This window comes from Pan troglodytes, chromosome 19 (assembly GCF_028858775.2).
Source record: "Pan troglodytes isolate AG18354 chromosome 19, NHGRI_mPanTro3-v2.0_pri, whole genome shotgun sequence".
Lineage (NCBI taxonomy): Eukaryota > Metazoa > Chordata > Mammalia > Primates > Hominidae > Pan > Pan troglodytes.
In genome coordinates this window covers 89,800,577-89,818,323 of record NC_072417.2, presented here as the reverse complement: position 1 = coordinate 89,818,323, position 17,747 = coordinate 89,800,577, and the positions used below count along the sequence as shown (strand labels likewise).

General features: G+C 48.3%; 1 protein-coding gene across 2 annotated transcripts in view; it reads right to left on the bottom strand.

Moving 5' to 3' along the window:
* Positions 1-8,723: 8,723 nt before the first annotated feature.
* MFSD11 (major facilitator superfamily domain containing 11) overlaps positions 8,724-17,747 on the bottom strand; it is a 68,748-nt gene continuing 59,724 nt past the window's right edge. The window contains exon 15 of one of the 2 annotated variants that reach the window (XR_010153097.1): positions 8,724-9,402. The gene's annotated coding sequence lies outside the window, so the exon portion shown is untranslated. Of the gene's footprint in view, positions 9,403-17,419; positions 17,719-17,747 lie in introns of those variants that run through there. The other variant, XR_010153096.1, reaches the window with a different exon arrangement.

The window sequence follows — 17,747 nt, the reverse complement described above, 5'->3', positions numbered from 1 at the left end:
GGAGGAATAGGGGATATGTGAGCACTCTATGCTTTCTGCTCAATTTTGCTGTGAACCTACACATGCTCTAAAAAATAATGTCTCTTTAAAAAAAATTTTTTTTTTGAGACAGGTTCTCTCTCTGTTGCCCAGGCTGGAGTGCAGTGGCATAAACTCAGCTCACTGCAGTCTTGACCTCCCGAGCTCAAGCAAACCTTCCACCTCAGCCTCCCAAGTAGCTGGAACAACAGGCACACACCACCATGTCTGGCTAATTTTTGTATTGTTTTATAGAGATGGGGTCCCACTATGTTGCCCAGGCTGGTCTGGAACTCCTGGGCTCAAATGATCTGCCCACCTCAGCCTCCCAAAGTGTGAGATTACAGGTGTGAGCCACCGTGCCTGGTTTCTTGTTTCTGCTTCTGACATGACATCATCACGTCTCCTTCTCTGACTCTGACCCTCCTGCTTCCCTCTTACAAGAGCCCCATGACGACACTGGGCCCACCCAGATAATCGAGGACAATCCCCTTCTCAAAATCATTAACTTAATCACAGCCATATAAGGTAACAGGCTCTGTGTATTAGGATATGGGCATCTTTGGGCACTCATGATTCTTTCCACCACACCCACCAAACAATTAAGTGCTAAATTATGTGAAAACTTTTTTATTTTTTGGAGATAGGGTCACTCTGTTGCCCAGGCTGGAGTGCAGTGGCACAATCTCGGCTCACTGCAACCTCCGCCCTCCTGGGTTCAAGCAATTCTTGTACCTCAGCACCCCCAGTAGCTGGCATTACAGGCGCCCACCACCACGCACGCTAATTTTTTTTTCGTAGAGATGGGGTTTCACCATGTTGTCCAGGCTGGTCTCGAATTCCTGAGCTCAAGCGATCCACCTGCCCTGGCCTCCCAAAGTGCTGGAATTACAGGCGTGAGACACCACACCCAGCCCATGGAGACAATTTTACTCGAAGAGATAAACTTGACCCATTCCAAACCCCAGCAGTCCCTTTTCAATTCTGAGTGCCTCAGAAGTCTTCAGACTCAGCTAACTCTTGCCACTCCCCACAACAGTGCTTCTCAGGGAGCCAGGGAGACAGTTTTGCTCCCAGGAGACATTTCACAACACCTGCATTGGTTCTGGTTGTCATAACTTCAGGAGGGAGAGCTCCTGGTATCTACTGGACAGAGGCTGGGAGCACTGCTCAACATCCTGCAATACACAGGACAGCCCCCCCCGACGCCATACACAACCACAAAAAATGATGAACTCTGAATGTCAAAGGGGCTGGGCTGAGAAACCCTTCTGAGAATAGAGAAAGGATTGTCCAGGGAGCGCTGTAGCTCACACCTGCTATCCCAGCATTGTGGGAGACCGAGGCATGAGGATGGCTTGAGGAGTTCAAGACCAGCCTGGGCAACAAAGCAAGATCCCACCTCTACAAAAAAGAAAAAAAAAATTAGCCAGACATGGTGGCACATACTACTAGTCCCAGCTACTTGAGAGGCTGAGGCAGGAAGATCGTTTGAGCCTAGGAGTTGGTGGCTGCAGTGAGTTATAATTGCACCACTGCACTTCAGCCTGGGCAGCAGTGCAAGACCCCATCTCCTAAAAAGAATCCCGGCTGGACGTGGTGGCTCACTCCTGTAATCCCAGCACTTTGGGAGTCTGCAGTGGATGGATCACCTGAGGTCAGGAGTTCAAGACCAGCCTGACCAACATGGAAAAACTCTGTCTGTACTAAAAATACAAAATTAGCCGGGCATGGTGGCAAATGCCTGTACCCCCAGCTACTCGGGAGGCTGAGGCAGGAGAATCGCTTGAACCTGGGAGGCGAAGGTTGTGGTGAACCGAGATGGCGTCATTGCACTCCAGCCTGGACAACAGGAGTGATACCCTGTCTAAAAAAAAAAAAAAAAAAAAGAATCCTAGCACTTCGGGAGGCCAAAGCAGGTGGATCACCTGAGGTCAGGAGTTTGAGACCAGCCTAACCAATATGATGAAACCCCAACTCTAGTAAAAAGACAAAAATTAGCCAGGCATGGTAGTGTGCGTCTATAGTCCCAGCTACGTGGGAGGCTGAGGCAGGAGAATGGCTTGAACCTGGGAGGTGGAGGTTGCAATGAGCTGAGATCGCACCACTGCACTCCAGCCTGGCGACAAAGCTAGACTCCATGTCCAAAAAAAAACCAAAAAAACAAAAAAAAAAACAAAAAGAGCAAGGCTCCAGGAACTAGGAAGGCCCGCAGCTGCTGCAGAATTGAAAACATGTGCCTTCAGATCAACCAGCAGCCTAAAAACCAGTGACAGGGACTCCGAGAGGCATCTCTCTGACCCTGAAGACATATTGACTGTGTAACTCCCACCTCCCCCTTCTTAGACAGCACAGAGCGGCACTGACACTGAAGTCCCCTGCTTGGCACACACCCTGCTCCATTGATCACTTCTCCCCCACCACCTGGGACTGCTGGTTTATTCGCCCAGTGCTGGCACTTGAAGATACTTTATTCCCTTGAAATGTTTTTAACCTTGTTTTTCTTTGCATGAAATGAAATTCATTCTGCAGCTCCCCCAAGGTCATTTTTCATCTCTTCACTCCCGGCAACACTGGTAAAGAGAGCTCTGAGGCCTTTCTTTGGCAGGCTCTGTCACTTTACCATTTTCAAGCAGAAGTGTTAATTAATGCTTGCAGGCTCGACTGAGTTTAAATTGGCTTTACCGGCCAGGCGCAGTGGCTCCTGCCTGTAATCCCAACACTTTGGGAGGCCGAGGCGGGCGGATCACAAGGTCAGGAGTTTGAGATCAGCCTGGCCAACATGGTGAAACCCTGTCTCTATTAAAAATACAAAAATTAGCCAGGTGTGGTGGCGGATGCCTGTAATCCCAGCTACTCGGGAGGCTGAGGCAGGAGAATCCCTTGAACCCGGGAGGCAGTTTGCAGTGAGCTGAGATCGCGCCACTGCACTCCAGCCTGGGCAACAGAGCGAGAATCTGTCTCAAAAAAAAAAAAAAAAAAAAAAAAATTGGCTTTACTGTGAATATCTTGCAGTTTCCAACACAGAGAGACAAGTGGTAAAAAAAAAATCTGCACAGGACAGCAGGGTGTGGTGGCTCACACCTGTAATCCCAGCACTTTGGGAGGCCGAGGCAGGAGAATGGCTTGAACCCATGAGTTCAAGACCAGCCTGGGCAACATCGTGAGAGACCTTGTCTGTACAAAAAATAAAATTAACCAGGCATGGTGGTCCACACCTGTGATCCCAGCTACTCAGGAGGCTGAGGTAGGAGGATCACTTGAGCGCCCGGAGATCAAGGCTGCAGTGAGATCATGCCACTGTACTCCAGCCTGGGCAACAGAGCAGGACCCTGTACCCAAAGAGGGGGAAAAAAAAGATAGTTAACAGAAAAACCAAACTCTGTAAAATGTTTTAAAGAGGTTTATTCTGAGCCAATAGGAGTGCCTGTGGCCTGGGGTAACAGTCTCAAGAAGGCTTAAGAAAGTGCACCAGAAGTGGTTGGGCTACATACAGTTGGTTTTTTTGTTTTTTTGTTTTTTGTTTGTTTTCTGAGACAGAGTCTCGTTCTGTCACCCGGGCTAGAGTGCAGTGACACAATCCCGGCTCGCTGAAACTTTTGCCTCCTGGGTTCAAGTGATTCTCCTGCCTCAGCCTCCGGAGTAGCTGGGATTATAGGCACGTGCCACTACACCCAGCTGATATTTTATATTTTTGGAAGAGATGGGGTTTCACCATGTTAGCCAGGTTGGTCTAGAACTACTGACCTCAAGTGATCCACCTGCCTCGGCCTCCCAAAATTCTGGGATTACAGGCCACTGCCCCCGGCCTACAGTTTGATTTTATGCATGGAAGATATACATTGGTTTAGTCCAAAAAGGTGGGATACCTTGAAGTAGGGGCTTACAAATCATAAGCAGATTCAGAGTTTTTTTTTTTTTTTTTTTTTGAGGCAGAGTCTGTCACCCAGCCTGGAGTGCAGTGTCACAATCATAGCTCACTGCAGCCTTGATTTCCCACACTCAAGCAATCCTCCTGTCTCAGCCTCCCAAGTAGCTGAGACTATAGGAGCACGTCACCACACCCAGCTAATTTTTAAATTTTTTGCAGAAATGGGGTCTTGCCATGTTGTCCTGGCTGGTCTCCGACTCTTCAGCTCAAGCGATTTTCCTACCTTGGCCTCCTAAAGTACTGGGATTATAGGTGTGAGCCACGTTGTCCAGCTTCAAAGATTGTCTTAAAAAAAAAAAAAAAAAGTCTCACTCTGTCGCCCAGGCTGGAGTGCAGTGACATGATCTCAGCTCACTGCAACCTCCATCTCCCGGGTTCAAGTGATTCTTCTGCCTCAGACTCCCTAGTAACTGGGACCATAGGCACACACCACCACGCCTGGCTAATTTTTGTATTTTTAGTAGAGATGGGGTTTCACCCTGTTGACCAGGCTGGTCTCAAACTCCTGACCTCAAGTGATCTGCCTACCTCTGCCTCCCAAAGTGCTGGGATTACAGGCATGAGCCACCACACCTGGCCTACTCAGAGATTCTTTAATCTGCAATTGGTTAAAGGAACATAACTTTGTCTAAAAACTCGGAGTTAGCAAAGGCCAGGCGTGGTGGCTCACACCTGTAATCCCAGCACTTTAAGAGAGGCCGAGGAGAGCGGATCACTTGAGGTCAGGAGTTCAAGACCAGCCTGGTCAAAACGGTGGAAGCCTGTCTCTACTAAAAATACAAAAATTAACTGGGGCGTGGTGGCAAACACCTGTAGTCCCAGCTACTTAGGAGGCTAAGGTCAAAGGATCACTTGAACCTGGGAGATGGAGGTTGCAGTGAACTAAAATCACACTACTGCACTCCAGCCTGGGTGACAGGGCAAGACTCCATCTCAATAAAAATAAATAATAAATAAATAAATAAAACTTGGGAGTTAGCAGAAAGGAATGTCTACTTTAAGCAGTCAGCCACAATATGACCTGCACAATATGATGAGGTTTCAATGTGCTGGATGGCCTTCAGGCATGACTTAACCCCTTGCCTGCCATGGCTTTACATCTTGTTTATAATTTGGTGTCTTATTGCCACAAAGAGGCTGTTTTGTCAGCTTCCCGATCTCTATTCTATTGTTAATGTTGGTAAGTTGTGGCTCCAAAAGAGAGGAGATATAACAAGGTGTGTCCAACCTCCCTTCCCGTCACAGGCAGGAACTCCATTTTATTTGAGACACTCTCGGTCTGTCGCCCAGGCTGGAATGCAATGGTGGCATCTCGGCTCACTACAGCCTCCACCTCCCAGGTTCAAGCGATTCTCCTGCCTCAGCCTTCTGAGTGGCTGGGATTATAGGTACCTGCCACCATGCCCAGCTAATTGTTGTATTTTTAGTAAAGATGGGGTTTCACCATGTTGGCCAGGCTGGTCTCAAACTGATGACCTCAAGTGATCTGCCCGCCTCGACCTCCCAAAGTGCTGGGATTACAGTTGTGAGCCATCACGTGTGGCCAGGAACTCAATTTTAAATGTTTATCTAGGGTTCTCGTTTGGTGGGGGGCTTACAGTTTTTAGTTTACAGTGTCATATGCTTAATTCAACTTCTGAAATTCCAGTTCATCCGACTGTATTTAGTAAACACCTGGGAAAAGGCTCTGTGGAGAGGCAACTGAACACAAGTGCAGGGCAAGGAAGCCCATTCTGGAGCTGACTGTGCCACCCACCTGTCCTCTCAGGCAGGTCCCCATCTCTCTGAGCTGCGTTCCTGAGCCATCACATGAGGATACGAATCCATCTCCTAACTGGGAGGCTCAAGTAAGGATATACTTGAAAGGACTCTGAAAAGTCAGATTCTACAAGTGCCATCTTATTCTACAGAGCAAGGCTGTGGGAGACTTACCTTTCACTCAAAAACACAGGCAACAGAAATTGCCTGGGGGACACAAAATTCCAGGGAGAGGATAAAGCCCAAACGTGAACTTCACCAAGCTGACCCAAGTCCTCACTGCAGTTCGGCTGACCCACCCTTGATTGGGCCACGTAATTTAACCACCTCCGTATCATATTGTGTCCGGAATTAGCGGGTTCTTCATCTCACTGACCGCAAGAATGAAGCCACGGACCCTCGCGGTGAGCGTTACAGTTCTTAAAGGCAGCGTGTCCAGAGTTTGTTCCTTCTGATGTTCAGATGTGTTCAGAGTTTTTTCATTCTGGTGGGTTCGTGGTCTACACTAGCTCAGAAGTGAAGCTGCAGGCCTTTGCGGTGACAGTTACAGCTCTTAATGCAGCACTTCTGAAGTTGTTCGTTCCCCCCTGCGGGTTCCAGCTCTCCCTGGCTTCAGAAGTGAAGCTGCAAACCTTTGTGGTGTTACAACTCATAAAGGCAGTATGGACCCAAAGAGCAGACAGCAGCAAGACTTACCACAAACAGCAAAACAACACAGCTTCCAAGAGACCTGAGCAGGTTGCCAAAGCAGCCTGGCAGCCTGCTTTTATTCTCTTATTTGGCCCCACCCACATCCTACTGATTGGTCCATTTTACAGAGAGCTGATTGGTCTGTTTTACAGACAGCTGATTGGTCCATTTTTGACAGGGTGCTGATTGGTGCGTTTACAATCCCTGAGCTAGACACAAAAGTTCTCCAGGTCCCCACTAGATTAGCTATATACAGAGTGTCGATTGGTGTATTTACAAACCCTGAGCTAGATACAGAGTGCCAATTGGTGCATTCACAAACCCTTAGCTAGACATAAAGATTCTCCAAGTCCCCACCAGATTAACTAGATACAGAGCGCCGACTGGTGCATTCACCAACCCTAAACTAGACACAAGGTGCTGATTGGTGAGTTTACAAACCTTGAGCTAGATACAGAGTGCTGATTGGTGTGTTTACAATCCCTTAGCTAGACATAAAGATTCTCCAAGTCCCCACCAGACTCAGGAGCCCAGCTGGCTTCACCCAGTGGATCCCACACTGGGCTGCAAGTGGAGCTGCCTGCCAGTCCCACACCATGCGCCCGCACTCCTCAGCCCTTGGGTGGTCGATGGGACTGGGTGCCCTGGAGCAGGTGGCGGTGCTCATTGGGGAGGCTCGGGCAGGACAGGAGCCCACGGCGGGGGCGGGGAGGCTCAGGCATGGCAGGCTGCAGGTCCGGAGCCCTGCCCCGCAGGGAGGCAGCTAAGGCCGGGCGAGAAATTGAGCACAGCAGCTGCTGGCCCAGGTGCTAAGCCTCTCACTGCCATGCCAGCAGGGCGGCGGGGCTGGCCGGCCACTCCGAGTGCAGGGCTGCCATGCCCACACCCACCCGGAACTTGCCCTGGCCCGCAAGCGCCACGCGCAGCCCCGGTTCCGCCTGGGCATCCCCCTCCACACCTCCCCCGCCACCCCTCCCCCGCCACCCCTCCCCCGCCACCCCTCCCCCGCCACCCCTCCCCCGCCACACCTCCCCCGCCACACCTCCCCCGCCACACCTCCCGCAAGCTGAGGGAGCTGGCTTCAGCCTTGGCCAGCCCAGAAAGGGGCTCCCACAGTGCAGCGTGGGCTGAAGGGCTCCTCAAGCGTGGCCAGAGTGGGCAGCGAGGCCAAGGAGGCTCCAAGAGCGAGCGAGGGCTGAGAGGGCTCCCAGCACGCTGTCACCTCTCAATATCTTCACATAATAACAGGAATAAGGGCCGGGCGTGGTGGCTCACGCCTGTAATCTCAGCACTTTGGGAGGCCAAGGCAGGCGGATCACCTGAGGTTGGGAGTTTGAGACCAGCCTGACCAACATGGAGAAACCCCGTCTCAACTAAAAATACAAAATTAGCCGGGCATGCTGGAGCATGCCCGTAATCCCAGCGACTCGGGAGGCTGAGGTGGGAGAATGGTTTGAAACCAGGAGGCAGAGGTTGCGGTGAGCTGAGATCACGCAGTTGCACTCCAGTCTGGGCAACAAGAGCAAAACTCTGTCTCAAAAAACAAACAGGAATAAGATTTGTTTCTTGCATTTGGGGTAAGGTATTTTAGCAAGGATAAAGCACTCTGCCAAAGTGGGTAGTATTTCCTCACATCTGGCCGGGTGTGGTGGCTCATGCCTGTAATCCCAGCACTTTGAGAGGCCGAGGCTGGTGAGTCGCATGAGGTCAGAAGTTCGAGATCAGCCTAGCTAACATGGTGAGACCCCATCTCTACTAAAAAATACAAAATTTAGCCGGGCATGGTGGCATATGCCTGTAGTCCCACTGCACTCCACCCTGGGCCAGAGTGAAACCCCGTCTCAAAAAATGGTGAAAAAAAAAAAAAAAAAGGCCAGGCACAGTGGCTCATGCCTGTAATCCCAGCCCTTTGTGAGGCCAAGGCTGGCAGATCACCAGAGGCCAGGAGTTTGAGACCAGCCTGTCCAAAATGGTGAAACCCTGTTTCTACTAAAAATACAAAAAATTAGCCGGGAGTGGTGGCAGGTGCCTGTAATCCCAGCTACTCAGGAGGCTGAGGCAGGAAAATCGCTTAAACCCAGGAGGTGGAAGCTGCAGTGAGCTGAGATCGCACCATTGCACTCCAGCCTGGGCAACAAGAACGAAACTCTATCTCAAAAAAAAAAAAAAAAAAAGAGAGAAAAGTATTTCCTCGCATCTCACCTAGTCAAAACCCAGGGCCCACATACCCTACCTATCCCATGCATGTGAGACGCTCACACTGTCAACATAAAAAGTCCCTTAGTATCACCTCATTACCAATAGCAGCACAACAACAAGTCAAGTTAGAGGTGAAGCTCAGCTCACCAATCAGGTTATTCTGATTTGGATCAGTTAGAAGGAAAGGCAGGAGAGGCTCAATATCTTGAAAACAATGCTCATTTGCATACATGGAAAAATACTTAATGGCCCAGCATGAGTTCCATCAATACAGAGGCAGTGTGTATTCACTCCTTACTGCGTTCCGTGAATAGATCTTCTCTTGGTGCCCTAAATTACATTTCCTATAATCATGTTAACAAAAAGGACAGATGTGTAGAACAATCTATCAGAGGCAGTCATAAAAGTATTTAAAGTCTCTGTTGCCAGAAAAAGGGGACCCTACCCAGACCCTAAGGGAGGGTTCCTGGATCTTGTGCAGGAAGGAATTCAAGGCAAGTCACAGAGTGCAGTAAGAAGAGATCATTGGCCAGGCGCAGTGGCTCACACCTGTCATTTCCCAGCACTTTGGGAGGCCAAGGCAGGTGGATCACGAGGTCAGGAGTTCAAGACCAGCCTGTCCGAGATGGTGAAACTCTGTCTCTACTAAAAATACAAAAATTAGCTGGGCGTGGTGGCGGGCACCTGTAATACCAGCTGCTTGGGAGGCTGAGGCAGGAGAATCACTTGAACCTGGGAGGCAGAGGTTGCAGTGAGCCAAGATTGCGCCGCTGCACTCCAACCTGGTTGACAGAGCAAGACCGCATCTCAAAAAAAAAAAAGAGAGAGAGAGAGAGATCATCTATTGAAAGCTATTCATTTTGCAAGTAAGCCTTACGATATAAAAAATAAAACTAATTTTTTTAAATAAATAAGTAAAGCTACTCAGTTAGGCGGGGCGTGGTGGCTCACATCTGTAATCCCAGGACTTTGGGAGGCTGAGATGGGGGGATCCCTTAAGCCCAGAGTTCAAGTCCAGCCTGGGCTACACAGCAAAACCCCATCTCTACAAAAAATACAAAAAATTAGCTGAGCATGGTTGTAACTGACCAACGGGCTCACCTTGCCCACGGCCTAGACAGAGCCAATTTATCAAGACAGGGGAATTGCAATACAGACAGTGTAATTCAGGCAGAGCCGGCTGTGTGGGAAACCAAAGTTTTATTATTACTCAAATCAGTCTCCCTGAGCATTCTGGGATCACAGTTTTTAATTCAGGATAATTTGGTGGGGGTGGGAGGGAAGGCCATTGAGTCAAGAGTGCTGACTGTTGGGTCAGAGATGAAATCACGCAGAACTGAAGCTGTCCTTTTGTGCTGGAGTCAATTCCCAGGTCAGGGGCCATAAGATCAGATGGGCCATTTTATCTATCTGGGTGGTGCCAGATGATCCATCAAGTGCAGGGTCTGCAAAACATCTCAAGCACTGATCTTAGGAGCAGTTTAAGGACGGTCAGAATCTTGTATCCTCCAGCTGCATGACTCCTAAACCATAAATTCTAATCTTGTGGCTAATTTGTTAGTCCTACAAAGGCAGTCTAGTCTCCAGGCAAGAAGGAACTTTGTTTTGGGAAAGGGCTGTTATCGTCATTGTTTTAAACTATTAACCAAGTTCCTTCCAAAGTTAGTTTGGTCTGTGCCCAGGAATGAATAAGAACAGCTTGGAGATGCAAAGCAAGATGGAGTTGGTTAGGTCAGATCTCTTTCACTGTCTCAGTTATAATTTTGCCATGGCACTTTCAATCTCTTGCTTTGGGTTTTTTTTGTTTTTTTGTTTTGTTTTTGTTTTTTTGAGAAGGAGTCTCACTCTGTCACCCAGGCTGGAGTGCAGTGGCACGATCTCGCCTCCTTGCAACATCTGCCTCCCGGGTTCACACCATCTCCTTCCTCAGCCTCTCGAGTAGCTGGGACTACAGGTGCCTGCCACCACGCCCGGCTAATTTTTTGTATTTTTAGTAGAGATGGGGTTTCACCGTGTTAGCCAGGATGGACTCGATCTCCTGGCCTCGCTTTGGGTTTTATAACACCTTAATCTTAAGGTGTTGGCTAATGAATATGGAAAAAGGGTGAAGACTGCTCTAACTTCTTCCTGCTGATCATGGGTGTAATGGGGGTAGGTGTTGACCCCAAGGTGAGAGGAGTGGAACTCCTTTGCAATTGTCTGAGTGTACTCATGCGGTAGCTGGGATTATAGGTGCATGCCACCATGCCCAGCTAATTTTTGTATTTTTAGTAGACAGAGGGTTTCACCATGTTGGCTAGGCTGGTCTTGAACTCCTGACCTTAAGTGATTAGCCTGCCTCGGCCTCCCGAAGTGCTGGGATTACAAGTGTGAGCCACGTGCCCAGCCCTCCACTGTATGGATAAACCACATTTTATCCATTTACACGTGGATGGCATGTCAACTGTTTCTAGTTTTTGACTATTATAAATAACGCTGCTCGGAACACTCAAGTGCATGACTTTGTGAAAGTAAATTTCTAGGAGTTAGAGTTGCTGAGTTGTATGGTCGGTTTATGTGTAATATTTTGAGAAACTGCCAAATTGTTTTCCAAAATAGATGTACCATTTACATTCTTGTTAGCCATATGTGAGGGTTCCAGTTTCTCCAAATCTTCATCAATACTTGTTATTATCTTTTTTATGACAGTAATTGTTTTTGTTGTTGTTGTTTTTGAGACAGAGTTCTGCTCTGTCACTCAGGCTGGAGTGCAGTGGCACAATCGGGACTCACTGCAACTTCTGCCTCCTGGATTCAAGCGATTCTCCTGCTTTAGCCTTCCGAGAAGCTGGGATTACAGGTGCCCACTACCACACCTGGCTAATTTTTTTTGTATTTTAGTAGAGATGGGCTTTCACCATTTTGGCGAGGCTGGTCTTGAACTCCTGACCTAAAGTGATCCGCTCACCTTGGCCTCCCAAAGTGCTAAGTGTGAGCCACCGTGCCCAGCCCAGTAATTGCCTCAGAGGCACCTGAAACCAGAGCGACTCTATCTTGAATAGGGGGTGGGTAAAATGAGGCCAAGACCTAATGGGCTGCATTCCCAGGAGGTCAGGCATTCTTAGACACAGGATGAGACAGGAGGTCAGCAGGACTGGCATCACAAGATACAAGTCTTAAAGACCCTGCTGATAAAACAGAATGCAGTAAAGAAGCCAGCCAAACCCACCAAAAGCAAGATGGTAACTAAAGTGACCTCTGGGCCAGGCATGGTGGTTCAGACCTGTAATCCCAGCACTTTGGGAGGCCAAGGCAGGTGGATCCCTGAGGTCAGGAGTTTGAGACCAGCCCGGTCAACATGGTGAAACCCTGTCTCTACGAAAAATGCAAAATTAGCCAGGCGTGGTGGTGCATGACTGTAATCCCAGCTACTCGGGAGCCTGAGGTAGGAGAATTGCTTGAACCTGGGAGGTGGAAGTTGCAGTGAGCTGAGATCATGCCATTGCACTCCAGCCTGGGTGACAGAGTGAGACTTGGTCCCAAAAAAAAAAAAAAAAAAATGCTGCTCTGCCTATGCAGTAGCTATTATTTCTTTTTCTTCCTTTTTCTTTTCTTTTTTTTTTTTTTTTTTTTTTTTTTTTTGAGACAGAGTCTTGCTCTGTGCCCCTGGCTAGGAGTGCAGGCCATGATCTCAGATCACTGCAACCTCTGCCTCCTGGGCTCAAAGCTGGAACTACAGGTGCATGCTACCAAGCTTGGCTAATTTTTTAAGTTTTTTGTAGAGATGGGGTTTTGCCATGTTGCCCAGGCTGGTCACGAACTCCGGGCCTCAAGTGATCCACTCTCCTCGGCAGCCCGAAGTGCTGGGATTACAGACGTGAGGCACCACACCTGGCTGGAGTAGCCATTCTTTTATTCCTTTTTTTTTTTTTCAGACAGAGTCTCCCTCTGTTGCCCAGGCTGAAGTGCAGTGTGCCATCTCGGCTCACTGCAACCTCTGCCTCTCAGGTTCAAGCGATTCTCCTGCCTCCGCCTCCCAAGTAGCTGGGATCACAGGCACGTGCTGCTGCACCCAGCTGATTTTTATATTTTTGGTACAAATGGGGTTTCATCACGTTGCCCAGGCTGGTCTTGAACTCCTGACCTCAGGTGATCTGCCTGCCTTGGCCTCCCAAAGTGCTAGGAATACAGGTGTGAGCCACTGCACCCGGTCTGAGTATGGTATTAATAGAAGGATAAATACAGGAAATTCTAAGTATACCCTCTACACTGAAACATAGAAACACATCTTAAGGTTATTTTACTGCAGTCAATCAGTTCTGTAGCAGCAAGAAAAGTGTATAGACAGCTATGCACTGCCCTCACTGTTCTGTAGCCAGAAAACAAATAATAATGTACCATTAAAGGGCTTTTTCAAACAGGTTATTATGTGTGTCATTTTCTTTCTTGAAAAAAGATTAATAGCAGCAACAATCCATTGCGAGTTGGCTATTACCCACAGACAAATGGCCACACCAATACAAAGAGACTACAGCACAAAGGAGAAGGCTGTTTAATTGGAAAGGATTTCATAGGTGACCATTACAAAGGCAATGCTTCCCTCTGTGCCAGTTTAAGTGATTCCTTACTGGACACTTAAGCCAGCTTTTGGACTTTTTACCTCCCTTAAGGATACCACTTCAGTACTAGCTCCAAGAAAACCCTTTTAGCCAGATACTTAGTAAAAAGAGAAAATAGCAAAACCGAAGGCTAAGCCAGGCACAGTGGCTCACACTTGTAATCCCATCACTTTGGGAGGCCGAGGCAGGTGGATCACTTGACACCAGGAGTTCGAGACCAGCCTGGCCAACATGGTGAAACCCGTCTCTACTAAAAATACAAAAATTAGCTGGGAGTGGTGGCGGGTGCCCGTAATCCCAGCCACTTTGGAGGCTGAGGCAGGAGAATCACTTGAACCCAGGAGGCAGAGGTTGTAGTGAGCCAAGATCACACCACAATTCTTCAGCCTGGGCAACGGAGGGAGACTCGGTCTCAAAAAAAAAAAAGAAAAAGAAAAAGAAAAAAAGAGAAGAAAAGGCTATAGGAGTGGCTGGAATAGCAAGAAGAAATGCAGGAGAAATCATGGGGAAAGGGGGTATGAGATGATGCACCTGATCAGATAATAAAACATGCTGGAGTTTTTTTCCCCTAATAGAATATTTAGGTGACTTGTAAGCTTTAAGCTTTGGGCAAGGTTGGGGGTGGGAACAAGGTGGGAGAAGAGAAATGCTTTGCAATAATGTTTAGGACACAGAGGTGTGGTTCTGCGATATAATTAGGAACCATGAGCCTAGCGTGGTGGCTCACGCCTGTAATCGCAGCACTTTGGGAGGCCGAGGTGGGTGGATCACTTGAGGTCAGGAAACCCAGTCTCTACTAAAAATACAAAAAATTAGCCGGGCGTGGTGACACATACCTGTAATCCCAGCTACTCAGGAGGCCAAGGCAGGAGAACGGCTTGAATCCAGGGGGGCAGAGGTTGCATTGAGCTCACATGGCTCCAGCCTGGGTGACAGAGCAAGACTCTGTCTCAAAAATAATAATGAGGCAGGACGTGGTGGCTCACACCTGTAATCCCAGCACTTTGGGAGGCTGAGGTGTGTGGATCACTTGAGGTCAGGAGTTCGAGACCAGCCTGGCCAACATGGTGAAAGCCCATCTCTACTAAAACTACAAAAATTAGCCGGGCATTGTGTGGGCACCTATAATCCCAGCTACTTGGGAGGCTGAGGCACGAGAGTTGCTTGAACTGGGAGGCAGGGGTTACAGTGAGCCAAGATCGTGACAATGCACTCCAGCCTGGGTGACAGAGTGAGATTTTATCTCAAGAGTTCCCTAAGTTTTAAATGTTCTCCAAGATTCCTTCTGTGTCTACATCTTATGATTCTGAATCTATTGCATTTCCATATTTTCTTTCTTTTTTTTTTTTGAGATGGAGTTTCACTCTTGTTGCCTAGGCTGGAGTACACTGGTGCGATCTTGGCTCACTGCAACCTCCGCCTCCTGGGTTCAAGCAATTCTCCCGCCTCAGCCTCCCGAGTAGCTGGGATTACAGGCATGTGCCACCATGCCTGGCTAATTTTGTATTTTTCGTAGAGACGGGGCTTTGCCACGTTGGTCAGGCTGGTCTCGAACTCCTGACCTCAGGTGATCCTCCTGCCTCAGCCTCCCAAAGTGTTGGGATTACAGGCATGAGCCACCATGCCCCGCCTCATTTCCTTATTTTCTAAATCATAATAGAGCAACAGCTCACTGGTTGCTAACCACTTCCCGAGAGTCACCTTGAGGCTCAGACCTTTACTAGATGTGATATAATAAGAAATATATTTGGTCTTTGTCCTCAGTGGCACAGAACTCCTAAAGGCCTTGGAATTTCCTGAAAGACAGGAGTGTCTTTGGTTGTTATGAGCCCCTCTGATCACATATGTACTGAGGTGACAAAGGGTGGGGTCCCCATATAGCCTCACAAATGGACTGGTCACCAGAAAGACCAAGTGATTAGAAGGTTGGGCGTTTCATCCCACCCACTGATCTCCTGAAAGGGCAGGGAGGAGGCTGCCATTAAGCTGCATAAAATCTCTCGAATCTGGAGACATGATGAGCTTCGAGGTTGGTGAACACATGGGGTGCTGGGAGGGTGGCATCCCTGGACGGGGCATAGAGGCTCTGCACCCCCACCCCAAGCTCACCTTACACATCTCTTCCATTTGGCTCTTCTTGAGTTGTATCCTCTACAATAAACTGGCAATTTTAAGTAAATTGTTTTCCTGGGCCAGGCATGGTGGCTCCAACGTGTAATCCCAGCACTTTGGGAGGCTGAGGTGGGAGGATTGCTTGAGCGTGGGAGTTCAAGACCAGCTTGAGCAACATAGTGAGACCCCATCTCTACATAAATTTATTTAAAACATTAACCGGGCGTGGTGGTGCGCACCTGTGGTTCCAGCTACTCGGGAGGCTGAGGTGGGAGGATCACGTGAGCCCAGGAGTTTGAGGCTGCAGTGAACTATGATAGCACCACTGCACTCCAGCCTGGGCAACAAAGTGAGACCCTGTTTCAAAAAAAAAAATGTTTTCCTGAGTTCTGCAAGCCATTCTAGCAAATTATCAAATATGAGCTGGGAATTGTAGGAACTCCCCTCCCTTTACAGCTGGTCAGTTGGAAGTATGGACGGCCTGGATTTAGGACTGGCATCTGAAGTAAGTGGGGGTAGTGTCAGAGGCATTTGAACTGGGGCAACTCCAACTTAAATAGGGGCTGGGTAAAATGGGGCTGAGACCTGCTGCCCCGCATTCCCAGGATGTCAGGCATTCTTAGTCACAGGATGAGACAGGAGGTCCTCAGGACTGGTATCACAAGATACAGGTCATAAAGACCCTGATAATAAATACAACAGGATGCTGTAAAAGAAAAAGAGCCAGCCCAAACCCACCAAAACCAACACAGCGACTAAAGGGAACTTTAGTCATCCTCAACCTCACTATATGCTAAATATAACATATTAGCATATGAATAGACACTCCCACTAGTGCCGTGACAGTGACAGTTTACAAATGCCGTGGCAATGCCCAGAAGTTACCCTATATCCCTATATTGCTTAAAAAGGGAGGAACCCTCAGTTCTGGGACTTGCTCGTTCCCTTTCCAGAAAACTCTTAAAAAATCCATCCCTTGTTTAGCAACTGATCAAAAAACGACCTTAAAATAAACCAACAGTCCTCAGGGCTACTCTGTCTATGGAGTAGCCATTCTTTTGTTTCTTTATTTTCTTTTTTTTTTTTTTAATTGAGGAAGAGTCTCGCTCTGTCGCCCATGCTGGAGTACAGTGGTGCGATCTCAGCTCACTGCAACTTCCACCTCCTGGGTTCCAGCAATTCTCCTGCCTCAGCCTCCCAAGTAGTTGGGACTACAGGTGCCTGCCACCACAGCCGGCTAATTTTTTGTATTTTTAGTAGAGATGAGTTTCCACCATGTTGGTCAGGCTGGTCTCGAACTCCTGACCTCGTGATCTGCCTGCCTCGGCCTCCCAAAGTGCTGCAATTACAGGCATGAGCCACCGTGCCCAACCGAGCCTCAGCTTTCCAAGTAGCTGGGGCTACAGGCTCGTGCCACCATATCCAGCTAATTTTTTTTTTTTTTTTTTTTTGGTATTTTTAGTAGAGATGGGGTTTCACCATGTTGGCCAGGCTGGTCTCAAACTCTTGACCTCAGATCCACTTCGGCCTCCCAAAGTGCTGGGATTATAGGCATGAGCCACCGTGCCCAGCCTCGGAATTCTTTCTTGTGTGAAATCCAAGAACCCTCTCTTGGAGTCTGCATCAGGATCCCTTTCTGGTAATGGTAGTCTTGTGGGACTGAGACCTTACTTAACCTGTGGGGGTCGGTGCTAACTCCTGGTAGTGTCAGGATTGAACTGAATTGTTGAACACCCAGCTGGTGCTGCAGAGTTGGTTGGTGTGGAAGAAAAACCCCCAGAGATTTGGTGTTGGAAGTCATCAGACTAGTCAATGTCGAGGATATTAGACTGTAGACTGTACAATGTAGACTGTAAATGACAGTCCTTCCCCCCAAGAGTTAATATAGTTGCGAGAACAAGAAAAACACATGGGGGAAAAGGAAGCAATGCAAGATGAGGTGTGATTCAGTCTGTGGGAACTTCACTAAAGTCAGGAAAAGGCTGCTGTGGTCCGAAAAGGCTTCACAGGGAGGTGGGACTTATGCCAGGTCCTGAAGATGAATAGGATTTGGATAGAAGGAAGGAGAAAGAAAGGTCATTCCACAAAGAAATACAATATGAACAAAGGCAGAGATGTTGAAGTAAAATGTATTCATGAAACAAGAATAAAATAAATGTGTCTACAGAAAAGGGTATGTTTTGGAGACTGGCATGGTTTTAGAGTCTTGAAGTTTTGGTTTTGCATGGAGCAGGTATGGTTTTGCAGGATGAGGTTTTAGGAATTGTTCAGTGTCAGGCAAAGAAGTATGGGCCTGATCGGCCAGGCGTGGTGGCTCACACCTGTAATCCCAGCACTCTGGGAGTCCGAGACAGGTGGATCACGAGGTCAGGAGCTCGAGACCATCCTGGCCAACATGGTGAAACCCCGTCTCTACTAAAAAAATACAAAAAAAAAAAAAA